The 15204-nt window shown below is 37.7% G+C and overlaps 1 pseudogene; it reads right to left on the bottom strand.

The window, feature by feature from the left end:
* Positions 1 to 13591: 13591 nt before the first annotated feature.
* Positions 13592 to 14627, bottom strand: LOC127674717 (alkaline phosphatase, tissue-nonspecific isozyme-like; annotated as a pseudogene).
* Between the last annotated feature and the right edge of the window lie 577 nt (positions 14628 to 15204).

Genomic DNA, 15204 nt, shown 5'->3' with positions numbered 1-15204 from the left:
ATTCATTTACCTATGAAATACTTTATTTATATGTGAACAATATTCCATTGTATAACTGTGAAAAGTTTATTATCCATTAATCTGTTATGGACTCCTAGGTAGTTTCAGTTTCCTGAATGTTATGAATCAGTAAACATGGGTGAGGAAGTTCATTTGTAGTAGGATGTAGAGTCCATTCTGTGTATGCCTAGAATGTAGATCTATTCACAGCTTCCTGTGGAAACAACACAGTTATTTTCACAGTGGCTTCCCTCATTTATTCCTCCTCCCTTTCTCCTCACACCCATCCACCTCTTTTCCCTGTATTCTAGCCCCTGTCCACCCCTCCTCCCCTTCTCAAAAAAAGGGAGGCCTCCTATGGATATCAACCAGCCTTAGCATTACAAGTTGCAGTAAGACTAGACACATCTCTAGTTGAGTGTAGACAAAGAAGCCCAGTTACAGGAAAGGAGTTCCAAGTCAGGCAACAGAGTCAAAGACAGCCCCTGCTCATCTTTTACATATGTACAAGAGCCCTAGGTCCATACTATGTATGCTTTAAGGTTGGTGGTTCAGTTTCTGTGAGCCCTTAATTCTTTGGTTTGTTTGTACTATATTTAATAGGTATGGAGAGAAGGGATATTCCTGTCATGTTCCTGATTTTAGTGGAAATTGTTTTAATTTGTCTCCTTTTAATTTGATTTCTTATATAAGTTTGGTTTAAGCTGACTTGACTGTGTTGTATTATGTCCCGTGTATCCCTAGTCCCCCAAGACCTTTTATCATGAAGTGATGTTTAGATTTTGTCAAAGGTCATCTCTGAATCCAGTGAGTTATCATGTGGTTTTTGTCTTTCAGTTTGCTTATGTGCGAGACTGTGTTCATCAATTTTAATCTGTTAAACTTGATTACAGTTGATAATATTGTTGATATGTTCTTGGAGTCAGTATGCAAATTTTTTATTGAAAATTGGTACACCTATACTTATAAGGGAAATTGATCTGTAATTTTTGTTTCTTTGTTATATTTTCTATGGTTAGATATCAGGATAATTAGAGCATTGAAAAAAGCATTAGCAACTGTTGCTTCAGTTTCTATTTTATGGAATAATTTGAGAAATATTGGCATTCTTATTTGAATGTCTGGTTGAATCCTATGCTGCATATGTCTCTGACCCTGGGCTTTTTAAATTGAGAGACTTAGTTTCTGCTTTATTTAACTAAGGGTGGGTCTATTTAAATTGGTGACCTGGTCTTTATTTAGCTATGTTAGGTTATATAGATTAGGAGGTTTATCCAGATCATTCATGTTTTCTAATTTGGAGAATATATATATATTGAAAATATGTTCTTATGTAGACTTCCTTGATGTCTGTTGTGATGTCCTTTTTTCATCTCTAGTTTATTAATATAGATATTTTCTCAGGCTCTTACTAAATTTTGCTAAGAGTTGAGCAGTAGTTATTGATTTTTCTTAAAGAATCAAGTCTTCATTTCACTGAATATTTGTTTTATTTATTTACTTTATTTATTTATATCATCCTTGAGTTTGATTCTGTCTTTTCATGGACTCTTTTGGCCTAATGTATAGAATGGCTAGATCACAATATTGCCCTCAATTTTACATACAGACATCCTAGCACAAATGGAAGGAAAGAAACTTAAGCTGAATATGATTATGCATTACTAGTTCTCAGTGTTATCCATATTATTAGATAATAGCAAGAAAATTTAATTGCAATGTGTTGTATAATCTATTTCGAATTCTCTGAGAATTAGATATAAGTTCAGCACTTAGGCATCTTGCTTTATGTTAGTATCAGTTGGATTGATGATGAAAACAATGCACACAGCACTTAGACATTTGTTGTGGACTTGGATGATCAATGTGTTTGTACAATTACCATACATATGGCTTGGTTTGTGCCTCCAGGACCATCCTAAGGATGGGTTCTTTGTAGCTTGAGCATCTCAGAGTTGAATAAGACTCGCAGTTTTTCTTTTGGTATGATCTGGGGATTGTGCTATTACTATAGCCATGGTACCCTTAAGAACTGGTATATTATTATTATTATTATTATTAATTTTAAATTTACTTTCTATATTCTTTCTTTATATTCCAAATGATTTTCCATTTCCTGGTTTCCCCCTCCCCAAAAGTCCCATAAGCCCTCTTCCCTCCGCCCATTAACCCCCTCTTACTTCTCTGTCCTGGTACTCCCCTACAATGCTGGATCAAGCCTTTCCAGGACCTATTGCCCTCTCCTTCCTTCTTCTTGGGAATCATTTGATATGTTAATTGTGTTGTGAGTATTCAGAGCTTCTGGGCTAGTTAATATCCAATTATCAGTCATTGCATTCCATGTGTGTTCTTTTGTGATTGGGTTACCTCACTGAGGATGATATTTTACAGTTTCAACCATTTGCCTAAAAATTTTGTGAATTCATTGTTTCTAATTGCTGAGTAGTATTCCATTGTGTAAATATACCATATTTTCTGTATCCATTCCTCCATTGAGGGGCATCTGGGTTCTTTCCAGCTTCTGGCTATTATAAATAAGGCTGGTATGAATATAATGGAGCATGTAGGACTGGTATCTTTATGCTTAGGTATTCCTTTGATGCCTCATAACCTAACTTTTGTTGAAATGACTTGACTTGCTAATTCTTCTCCTCAATGTAAGTTAGACAATGTAAGTAAAGAGCAAAATACATTCCTTATTAATAAAACATAAAGTGAGGTATAAAGAGGGTAGATCACAGGAATGAGGGGAGAGATAGAAAGTAAATGGCAATGTAGTTGTTATTCCCTAGGAAATATAAAGAAATTTAGCATTTGTGTAAGGACAACTAGTAATTCTCCATCCAACAAATTGTATACTCGGAAGTATTGAGACAGTTTCCAGTAACTGTGTAGTATCAGTAACTGCAGCCTCTCTCAATGCTGTAATACTCGCTGACACAGAGGTTGTCATGGTAATCATATGGTCATCTTGGTATAAGTGCATGCAATCAGAAAGTATGTATACTGATCTGAGGTTGAATTATGTATACTGTCAGAACAAATATTCTACTTAATTCCAGTGGAGAATCCTTAAGTAATTCATTACTTTTCCAATTTGATAAGAAAATCTAGACGAAATGTGAAGGACATATTAATATATAAAAGAAAAATACTTAGTTTATTTTTTGAAGTTGAAAAGTTTTCAGGAAGAAGTAAGTAGCTGAAAGGTTATGCTCTAAGTAAACTTCTTGATTAAAATAGTGACTAGTTATTCTCAAACATACATTAGGTCAGTATATAGGTTTCATGTTTAATTGATGCTCTTACGATTGCTGAAACAGATCATGGAACTTAGAGTGACATAAAATCCATACTAAATATATTGTGTGTGGTACTTTACCTAGCTTGATGTCAGTCAGATGAAACAAATGAAAGATACGCTTTATATATGAAGGCTCAACATGTTCCTCATCTGTTGTATGGTTAAAGTGGTATAGGTGTAGTTTCCTTTGATGGAGTGTTTTGTTTGGTCATTTTTACCTCCAGGAACTATGTTTCTAAGGATAATTTTATGTGTTCAAATTTCTACTCCTGAGCACATAGAGGTTTATGATATAAAGGTAATCATATGAAGTTTTGTTCATATGATAAAAATCATATTAAGCCAAATATATCTGCTGTTTGCAATATTCCAGGTGAAGAAATCCAGTGAGGTAGAAATCCAATGTTAATCACAATGTAGCTGGTTCTCCTTAAGACAAAGAAATAATCAGGGTTCATATTTCATGCTGTATATGGAGGTATGATCACATCCAGTGGAAAGATAAAGCTAAAATGTATATCACCTCCATGTTTATGTCTTTATGTAGAGTGTGATACTCATTTTGGTGCTACTTAATTTGAATTAAAAATACTAGGATATTAAACAGCTCCATCAAAAATTAGATGATAAAATGTAATATTCTTAGAAAATGAGATGAAGATGTCCAATGATGTGAAATTTATTTAGTGTAACCACTAGCCATCATAAAAAAAATTTAAGATTTTTATTTTATTAATATGAGTGATTGCCTGCATGGACGTATATACAAGTAAGTCACATTTCAATTTTAGCTACTGCTGAATCACTTCTCATGCATGTCATTTAAAAGTATATTTTGTAGTAAAACAAGCATATAATATTTTTGTAGGCTCAGAATTGGCTCTCCTGTTGACTTTTTAAAATGCAGCACAGTTGCCCTTCATTCCTCACTTGTACTAAAGTATAAAAATCTGGCTATATCCCATAACCACTCATTAGTTCTTTCTATGGATTTTGTTTCATGTTTCTTAATCTTCAATGTGAATACAAATTTTATTAAAAGAACTATTAACAGAATGTTTCCAATTGAGGAGTTTTCTTGTGGTACAACTTGTAGTTGTGCTTTTTACAAGTTTGCAAACTGGTGCTGCTTTTCTGTGTATGACATTTTAAGGATTAGTCTAGAAAGTGAGCTCCATGATAGAATGCCATTCACCACACTTAGTCTAGAGCAGGCATTTTGTGATTATAGCAATTATTCACTTAGGTTTTATTCTCTGCACTGTCTTCTGTTTTCTGTATCCTTTGTCTTCCTCTGTTCTCACTCACTGTTTCTGTTTTGCTTGTGCAAATATTTCATTAGCAGCTTCTGAAATGGTACAGGGGCAGTAAATTTGTTAGACATTACATAATTTAAAGGTGTATTATTTCAACATTACAGTGGAATGACCATTAGCTTTGAATGTATACTTCTTGGTTGAAATTTATTTCATTGTATATTTTAAAATCTTACTACATGGTCTTTAAACTTATAAATGTGGTTGAAATTGATGTCCTTTAATGTAAGAGTTTTGCGAAAAGGTTAATGGTTCATTTTCCTTTGTGTTCTTAATATTTTAAAATTCTATGATGAAGTACTTCTAGTCTGTTTATATCTCTGTGACTTGGAAACTAGGAAGAGTGCTTTATTCCAAATGCTCATGTCTTTCATTTTGCTGCATATTTATTGCTGTCCCTCACTATATGTTCAGTTCTTCTATGCTGCAACTCCCAGTTATTAAGGCAAAATCCCTCTGAGTTGACCTTTTAATTTTATTTCTACTCACTTGTTTTTAATTTATCATTTGTCTACATCAAAATTTGCTCAGTCTTTTCCTCTACTTTTTGTTGTCAGATGCTATTTTAATTTAAAATATTAAGAAAGGCACTGATCATTTTTTCCTTAAAGAGTTTTTTTAAGACATTTTTTCTTCATAGTTCATACTGACATGAAATTTGCTCTTTAATTCTAGCTAGCTTCAAATATTTAATTACTCTGCCTCAGATTTTTCCAAGTGCTAGAATTACAGGTGTGCACCATCATTTCTGCCTATCATATAATAACTCATTAAAAAATCTAATATTTAAGAAGTTTTAAAAATAAAATAAATCTGAGTAAAACTTTGAAGGGATGGTTGTCAACTATTCCCTGCTCTAGAGTGATTAGACGTGAGCATTTAGCTGATGGAAATGATTTCTGCATCTTGTTATCTCTTTATCATAGCATTGCTAAAGTATCTTCATCAGTCTTTTGGGGTTTTTTGTTGTTTTTGTTTGTTTGTTTTCGAGACAGGGTTTCTCTGTAGAGCCCTGGCTGTCCTGGAACTCACTCTGTAGACCTTGAACTCAGAAATCTGCCTACCTCTCCCAGAGTGCTGGGATTACAGGTGTGTGCCACCACCTGGCTTCTTCATCAATCTTTAAATGGCATGTTCAACTGGAAAAATTCCTAGCTGTTAGAACTGTATGTATTAGTATGTAAAAGAAATGTTAGCAAGTCAACTTAACTCTTCTTTTTGGACTATCTTTCTTTTAAGAGTGTTTGGGGAAATCCATACCATCACTCTAGAATATATATGCAATCATGATTCATAGAAAAACATACTAGTTTTAGCAATTTGAGAAAGAAAGAGGACTTATTTTATTGCTCATCAAACAGACATCCAACTATATCACCTAACACTTTCATGCTCTTTCTAATCTCTAACATTAAATGTTCATGATGTTACCAGTCCTGAAGAGAGTTATGTAATAGAAATAGTTTTGTTCTTTGATCAATATTGTACCACCACTTGTTTACCATCTGAAGTTTGTGTGTGTGTGTGTGTGTGTGTGTGTGTTTGGCTATGGATGCTTTCCTTGTTCTGTTCTAGTTCAAGTGAGTAAAAAATAGATCAATATAAAATCTCAACTTATTACATGGTTTCCTGTGACCTTTTTATTCTAAAAATATGTGTTCACATCATTTTTCAATGAATTTTCTTAGACATTCTTGGTATATTTCTGGATACTTAGTCACAGACTAATTGAATGTGAGTGCTATCTGCTGTTTGAATGATCATGATCAGCATACATTAGTGTTCGTGTACCACATTTTCATATTCTTTGATTGGTTAAAAGACATTTAGTGTTTAACTGTTTTTTATTCCTTTGCTTATATATTGTGAATAGAGCAGCCATAAACATGATGAGTCAGTATCTGTGGAATAAAATGTTGAGTCCTTTAGGCCTATTCCTTGAACGTTTCAAAAAGCACTTCACCTTAGTATTAATAATTTTTATAGTTTTTTTTTATTTTTGAGGTAAACTTTATTAATCTTCCTATCGTATGTTTGAACATAACCTATCGTGTCATTTTAATGTATAGCAATAATGCAAACTTTACACTTTTATTCTCTATATGTGACCTAAAAATGTAATTTTTTCAGAAACTTAACACAGTATACATTTAAATTGTCTCACATATGAACACAAGTGTGTACTTTATTGATATTGTATTATAGTACAAAGACTTGATTTTCCTCAAACTTTTGTATATTTTATTGATCAATAGTTTATATTTTCTACTGTCACTTTACAATATATAGTTTGCCCATCACGTGCAAGGACAGATTATTGTTTATAAAGAAATTGTAGTGTTGCATAAATGTGTCTGTGGGTAAAATTTTTCATTTTGCAAGGGTAAGGACATGAGTTTGAATTCCCAAGTCAAAATCACTAGCAAGGTATAAAATGTTATCAGCATCTCCCTATAGTTCCTTAGTTGCCTGTAGTTCTTTGCTTTAAGGACAAAGCCTCAAGAACTTTTCCTCATCTAGTTTGACATGCCCATTGGTGTCACCCTTGTTCAGTTCACATTTTGGGGGTAGGATTAAATAACTTTATGTTTTCAATTAAAAAAAGTTTCATCTTTTTTTTCTTTAATTTCCCTCATGGTAATCATGTTGTTAGGTATTAACACTGGAAGACTGCAGGCAGTACTAGGGAATCTTTAAAAAACAAACAGCTCTGGCTATTAGGAATAATGCTGCCTATGAACATAGTGGAATGCATGTCCTTGTGGAATGGTGCAATAAGGGGGTGACTGTAGCCTAAGTCTCCAACAGTGGGAAGAGGGAACTCAAAGACTCCACCTCTAGTAGATGGACAGGGCCTCAAGTAGAAGGACAGGGTTATCAACCAATAAACAAAATTCCTGACACAGAATTATTCCTGTCTAGAAGAACTACAGGGACAAATATGAAGAAGAGATTGAAGGAGGTCCAATAACCAGCCCAACTTGGGATCCATTCCATGGGCCTCACACTATTACTGATGCTATGATGTGCTTACAGACAGGAAGGAATCCAGCATTGATATCCTAAATGGCCCTGCAAGAAGTTGACTATGTCAGATGCAGATTCTTCCACCCAAATATTGAGCTGAAGTCGGGGACCCCTATTGTTGAATTAGGGGAAGGATTAAAGAAGCTGAAAGGGAGAGTGATCCCATAGGAAGACCAGCAGTCTCAACTTACCCAAACCCCAGTGAACTCCCAGAGACTGAGCCACCAATGAGGCAGTATACAAGGGCTGACTGGTTCAAGGCCCCCTTGCACATTCATAGCAGAGGACTACCTGATCTGGCCTCAGTGGGAGAAGAGGAGCTAAATCCTTGAAGAGAAACTTGAGGCCCCAGGGTACAGGGAGGCCTGGTGGTAAGGGAGCACCCTTTTGGAGGCAGAGGGAGGAGGAATTGGAAGAGGAACTGTAGTGGGGGAACTGGGAGCTAGACAGTAACTATAATGTAAATAAATTTAAAAAAAAAACTGCTTCCATGTGAATGTAAGGAAGGACCTGCTTAAATGACAGTCTAGAGAGAGCAAGGATGACAAAGGGATTATGTTAATATCCCAAGGTGCTGTGATCTGCAGTTAAATATGAGTCTGGGATCTCTGTCCTGGAGAGAATGCATAAAATTTAATCATCCCAGCATCAGCTTAGCTGTGATTCCACTAAGAAGCTCAGAGAAAAATTTGTCCATTGTCCTTTCAGAACAGAAAGATGTACAGTCCAGATATTCAGTCTTAGTTCCTGTTTAACTGTTGTGATGTCTGAATTGTGAGGCATTGACTGGGAGTGCTTGGACAGGAATTTGGAAATGTATTATAAACAAAAGATGTTATTAAATATAGGAACCTTGGCATCAAGCCAATTTGGATTCAAGTCTCTGTCTGCAACATGGGAGACCTTGGCAACCATATGACCCCCCACACTGTGGGTGTCCTCATTCATGAAATGGGTGATGGAAAGAACTACCTTGAGGATGATATTAAATGAATATACAGGCCAGAGTTATTGGTGTTGCAGGAATTTTCCTGTCTAATTTTATCAGTACAGAGATGGTCTGTGATTGCATGGGGAAATAGGAGGCAGAGCCAGGAGTTGGGGGAAAGGGCAGAGGTACTTCCAAAAAAAAAAATAGAAAAAAAATAGAGGTCACAGGTCAGAGGAGGAGGAATGGCGGCAGACATCAAGTTATCAAAACTTTAGACATTTGGGAGAAAACGTTTACCATTATTAATTGGATCTGTTATTACTTTATTGACATCTTGTAAATGTGTATATAATATACATAAATCTAATTGGCTGGCTAATCAAGCCTTAAGAATTTTGATTTACTTGGTTACTGGAATGTGGATCTGCCTATAGTGGAAAGAGAGCTGGGGTGTGTGAAATTTGCATGGAAGCAAGAGGAACTGGGAGTAACCTGCTGGAGATATGGCTAACAGGGGCAGCTAAGTGAAATGGCCCAGTGGAGGCCCTATGGCCCTGCAGGACTGGAGAGTTTTTGGGCCAAGAGATTCAGCAGCTCCAGAGCCACTGTGAAGAGTTGGCAGAGATTAATTTTTTGATATTTCCTGCAACAGATGGCATACCCAATGTGCTGACTGGGCACAAATCCACTAGAAATTTAAGATTATTAGCCTGAGAGTTAGAGGTTTTTGGTTGTGTTGTTTTGTTTTTGTTAATTGAGTAAATAGCATCAAGAACGAGCCATGTGACTCAGGCTGGGGAAAGTTGTAACAAGGAAAGACTAGAAATATTGAGGACCCCTAGTGGGAGAAATTACAAGCTGCTTTAAGTTAGAAGAATGGAAATTGCATACCTCTTAGAGTAGAGGATTTAAATGTGAATTTAACATTAAGAATATTTCTTTTAGATTTATATATAGATTTTGCCCGAATTTATATATAGAATTTCGCCTGTGGATGGGAAATAGTATAGGAAACATTAGTCACTGACTCCACCTAGAGAGCAGTGATAACTGCCTGCTTTGAACTGGTATTAATAGAAGTCTGTGGCTCAGGTAGAGAGCTCAACAGATATAACAGGATGGCTGCTCTGGGCAAAAAGCCAAATAAAAGGATGGTATAAAGATATATTGCTCTAATATGTCTTAACAAGATATTCAAATTATTTCTTAACTTGGTCTCTCATGGGAATTCTGGGTTTAAATCCTGCTTTGACTAGCTGCCTGTTTATACATGGGTGCAGATAGAAGGGTGAATCAATTGTGTTAATTTGGTATAAATACAGTTTGCTTAACTTAGCCAGAGGAAGCTCATATTCTGTTATCATGGCCCACAAGTGAATTTTGAGGTTCTTTTCCTACTTGGATAAAAAAATAGGCCTAAATATAGGCTCATACAGTATTTCATTTGTTTTAGATTATTTTGATTTTCAAAATGGGTGTGATGTTGAGTTTTATGATGATATTATTCTTTCGGGAGAGAGGTCAAAATCGAGGTTTTTCTGGTTACTAGCTTGAGGATGCTGATTTGGGAAAAAATGTTTTGTCTGTTCTTTTGGAAAAGCTGATTGAAGTATTTATACTTTGCAGAATTATATTGATCAGATTTGATAGAGAGAGACTTCTAGAAAACTACTTTCCAGAGAATTAAACATAAAGGTTTTCTTGATGATACTAAAATTGTGCTTTGATATTTGTATATTACAGAATATACAGCCTTGTCGAGTCATCAAGTATGCTGAACTGACCTGCTTGGGCTCCTGATGTCTTGAACTTCAGCCTGATCCAGTCATGACTCAGACATCACAGACGGATTGGTCCTGTTTTCCTACCCTTCCGCACCCACCTTCATAATATCTCAATGCCCATATTCAGCTTGAAGAAATTGTGAAAAGTCATTGACCAAGTTCCCTGGAATTTGGGCCTAAAAAGGGTTATTACTAAGTTGTCTTTCTAGGGAATGTAGAAATGGTCATATTTGGAACAGGGAGGAAATAGGATTGATTGTATAGACATAATTTTATTTGGTGGAAATCTTTATAATTGTTACTAAGTTCAAGTCATAAGTTTGTTTTTGGTACAGAATTCATTTTGATACAAAATCAATGTTTTCATTGATATAAATTTCTTCAATTGATACTAAAAATTTAAAAGTACAGGGCTTAGACCCAGTCCTTCTTTGCTGTTATGATAAACATATGAGAGTTTAAGCCTGTGAGTTTGGGGCAAAATAGAAAATAAAGGCTCTGAGTTTATGGTTGGGATGTTTTCAAGATTTTAATAAAAAACAGCTGAAAGTAGTTAATGGACAACAGTACAGATTAACTTGCATAGATAGTTGGTTTTCAAAGACATCAGAAATCCTCAGAATCTGACATTTTATGTTATGTATTTCACTTGTTGAGATTAGTCTGCTCCTGACAAGCTTCCCTGTCTTGGATTCAAAAAAGAAATTGAGCATCTGTGAGTTACTCCAGCTGTGTCAAGACAGCCACTAGACAAAAATTGCCTCTCTTCATCTATAGAAATAATACTGTCCTAAGGACACATTTACAGGATAGAACAACTTGATTTCTGCTGAGACAGAGTAGACTTGTCCTTTATTCTTATTTCTCTATGTCAGATGACCCTGGACGGAAGGTTGAAGACTGATTCTCCAACTTCCTAACTTACTGGGGCTGTGTAGGTAGCCAGCTATCTCTACAACTTGAGTTTTGGAAGCTGTGTTAAGCTTCCTATATATTTTCAGTTAGTATCACTCGTTCTTGGATTTCTGATGGGGTTGAAGACTAGTAGTCTCATAACCAGCCAAAGCTGTTTAGCATTAAGAAAGAAAATATAGATTTAAGAAGATGATTTTCAGATGGCATACAATTTTAAGCCAGGACAAAGTCAGGTACAGAATTATAGTCTTTTAAATTAGGATAGATGACAGAGGTCCTATTTAGTTGATAAAAAGTGATAGACTGGGTGTTAGTTCTATCTTGTACTTTATAAATTACAAAATGGTAGTAGTTGTGCTCAATTTGTGTCTGAGATAAAAGAGTCTATTAGTTGAAGAGAGGCTAAATTTTATTTTTGAGAAAGTTTTTTTTTTTTTTTTTATTAAACAGAAGGGGTGAAGTGTTGCAGGAATTTTCCTGTCCAATTTTATTTACAGAGAGGGTCTGTGATTGCATGGGGAAATAGGGGGCAGACTAGGAGTTGGGGGGAAAGGGCGTGTGGGCGCACTAAATAAAAGGTCACAGGTCAGAGAAGGAGAAATGGTGGCAAGCACTCAGTTATAAAATGTTAGAAATTTGGGAGAAAAATTTTACCATTATTGATTGAATCTGTTATTACTTTATTGACATCTTGTAATTGTGTTTATAACATACATAAATCTAATACATAATCAAGCCTTAAGAGTTTTGATTTACTTGGTTACTGGAATGTGGGTCCGCCAATAGTGGAGAGAGAGCTGGGATGTGTGGAATTTGCATGGAAGCAAGAGGAACTGGGGTCACCAGTTGGAAAGATGGCAAACAGAGGGACAGTTGAGTAAAATGGCTCAGTGGAGGTCCTATGGTCCCATAGGGCTGGAGAGTTTTGGGGCCAAGAGACCAGCAGCTCCAGAAAGTCCGCAGAGATTTGGAGCTGCCGTGGAGAGTTGGTAGAGATTCGGGGTTTTTTTGTTTTTGTTTTTGTTTTTGTTTTTTAATATTTCCTGCAACATATTGGCTATAGGTAGGAGCCAGTGCTCATTCTCACAAAGAGACTTGAGACAAGAAGAGAAAACTTGAGGGATTCTGTACCCCACTGTCTGTATCATTCTCATGAGAAGTGGGCATGGGAAGATTATTTCCTAGGCTGCTAGAGGCCCTTCAAGGGAAGACATGTCTACCTCATTCACCAAGAACCTCTAATATGATTGTATGTGTGTGAGGGAGCATGCACCACAGCACGAGTGTGAGGTGGTAAGACAACCTCATGGAGTAAGCTTTCTTCTACCTTCCATGGGCTCTGGGGATCAAACTCAAGTTATACTTGTGCAGTGGCCAGTGCCTCAAAGGGCCTTCTCACCAGCCACCTCCAGGCAACTATAGATCCTTTATGCATTGCCTGACACATGCTCAGGATTAACTGATGAAGTCAGAAGTACACTGTACCAGGCTATAATAGTGAGTGTCATGCTGTGAAGATGCCCCAGGTCACTGAAGCCTTCCCTGCTGCAGGTTTAGGGACAAAGGTCTTTCCCCTCTACCTCTCTCCTCTCCTGTCTCCCTCCCTCCTCACCCTGACCCACAAGTGGATTGTCTCCCATTGCCATAAGCAGAAGGGCTGAAACAGTGAATCCCAGCATCATGGCTGATGAGCAGTGAAACCCCCACTTAGTCTGGTGGAAGAGTGACATCTCTGTTCTGTATGCCCTTGCCATGACTCCAGTTCTTTCCTGAGAGATGAGCCTATTTTCCCCTACTTCCCAAAAACTCAGCTCTGGTCTCAGAAGTATTCAGGATATTTCATTTAAATGTCTTATATTCTCTTTTAACCAAAAAAAAAAAAATCATCTATTTCAAACAGGAGAGATCCACTTCAGTGAAGAGTTGGCAAGTATCTCTAGAGCTAGATGGAGAGTCTTGTCCTGCTCTGTTGCTATTCCCAGCATGGCAAACCTGGGTAGACAACCAACCCTGGAAGCAATTTCCTAACTCATCCTAAGCAGATCTGGTCCTTGGGCTTGGGGACTGGCTGTGACTATTTGGCCCAATGTGCCAGAGGGAAAGGATGGGGGAGAGGTCAGATCTGGAATCCATGGAGGTTTCACGGTCTGGAAAATATATTTAGTAGAAAAATAAGGTGCGCTTGGAATCTGCAGTCTGTATCCCCAAGAGAGAAACCCTGCTGGCTAAAGGGCTGAGAGTACAGAATAAAGGTAGTGCCAGGTATCTAGCTCATGGAGGATTATGTACTGAAGTGTGGGTAGTAAACTTCTGTTTACTGCTGGAGGTTACCTGGGCCTGTCCCTTGAGTTTGGGCTGCCAGGTGGTGGGCCACAAAGGGAGGGGAGCTGGTTGTCCATTGTGGGCTCATGAACAGGGTGCATTGGGGAAGCAGAGCTAGTGGAAGCAGCATGTCCCCTAGGGAGGGACTGTTCGGAGAGCTGGCCCAGGCACAGTGTTCAAACAAGTTTGTCACCAATGTAGGAAGCATACACCCATCACATGAGGGTTATGTTTCTGCTCATGGACTCTGTGAAGTAGGTGTGCCATAGGACCCTTGGCAAAGACTGCCATGTCTTCCCTACTGTGGGTCTCGTGGCACAGGGGGACAGAAGACTTGGCCTGGTAGTTGTAAGCATAATCCAAATAATCCAACATGGAGACAGATATTCTCTTGTTTACCATTTACCAACATATATCCAAGCCTGTTGCCATACAGGATGGCTGTGAAGGACTTCTTGTCCATGTTGCTCACCATGGGAGCAAGACCAAATATGGAGTTGTAGGAGGACGGGTGCAGGGAGGGTGAACAATGGTATCCACTGAAAGTGAAAATGTGGCAATGATTGTCAGTAAGTACAGTCAAGGTGCCTGCCTTTCTGATGGCCTGGTACATCTCCACTGCCTCATGCAATGCCTGCTTAGCTTTGTCCTAATGGTGCCCATGGTCCATCCTGCCTTCTTCCACCAGAAAGAAGAAGCCTTTGTCAGGATCTGGATGGCTATTTCCACCATCCTGGTGAGTGAAGAGTCTGTCAGGTTGTTTGGGTTCAACTCATACTACATGTCCCTCGGCTCAAAGAGACCTATGAGATAGTAACCCCTGGAGAGGTCAAAGGCCAGCAGTTCAGTTTCCAGACATAGTGGGGAGTATTTATGTGTGGGTTTGAAGTTCTTCCAAATGCTGATGAGGTCCAGGCCTTGTGCTCCTGGCCTTCTCATTTAGTTCATATCCTGTTCTTCCAGTACATGTAATTCTGACTGCCATTCATGATCACCTTGGAGAGGGCCACAAAGGGGAACTTGTCCATCTTCAGCCTTATCTCATTTCCCTCCCACCCCCCTGTCTTGTGGTATAGCTGATCCATCAGGATGAGGGAAGCCATCACTGTGGAGATGGCTTCCAGGAACATGACATTCTTGGCCACATTGATGTTGAGCTTTTGGAATTTCGGGGCATTTTTCAAGGTTTTTTGGGGTTGCTGTCACCAGTAATTGAGGTCTTTCTCTTTCTCTGGCATAAAAGAGTTGGTAAAGCAGATGGGCATTACTAAAAATGGTAACATCATGGCATACCCCAAGACTGCTAGAACCCAAATGGGTGGGAAGAGGTGGCTGACGTTGCCAGCCATTAATTGAAGTTCCTGTCCTACAGGCACTCCTGGGGAGGGTTTGTCCCAGTGGCAGCCCTAGGGAGCTCAGTGTTGGGAGCATACTCTGGTGGTCATCTCTCACAGAGGCTGGGATTTCACCTGCCCTTATTCTTTTTTTCAATCTCATAATGAAGTTATTTGTTATTGATATTATTTATCCCATTCTGGAGCTATTGGCTATTGACATTAAAGTCAGATTATTTAACTCCAAACATTTTATCTATCAATGATACCC

Source organism: Apodemus sylvaticus, chromosome X (genome assembly GCF_947179515.1).
Source record: "Apodemus sylvaticus chromosome X, mApoSyl1.1, whole genome shotgun sequence".
Taxonomy (NCBI): domain Eukaryota; kingdom Metazoa; phylum Chordata; class Mammalia; order Rodentia; family Muridae; genus Apodemus; species Apodemus sylvaticus.
This window is presented reverse-complemented; position numbering and strand designations above follow the sequence as displayed.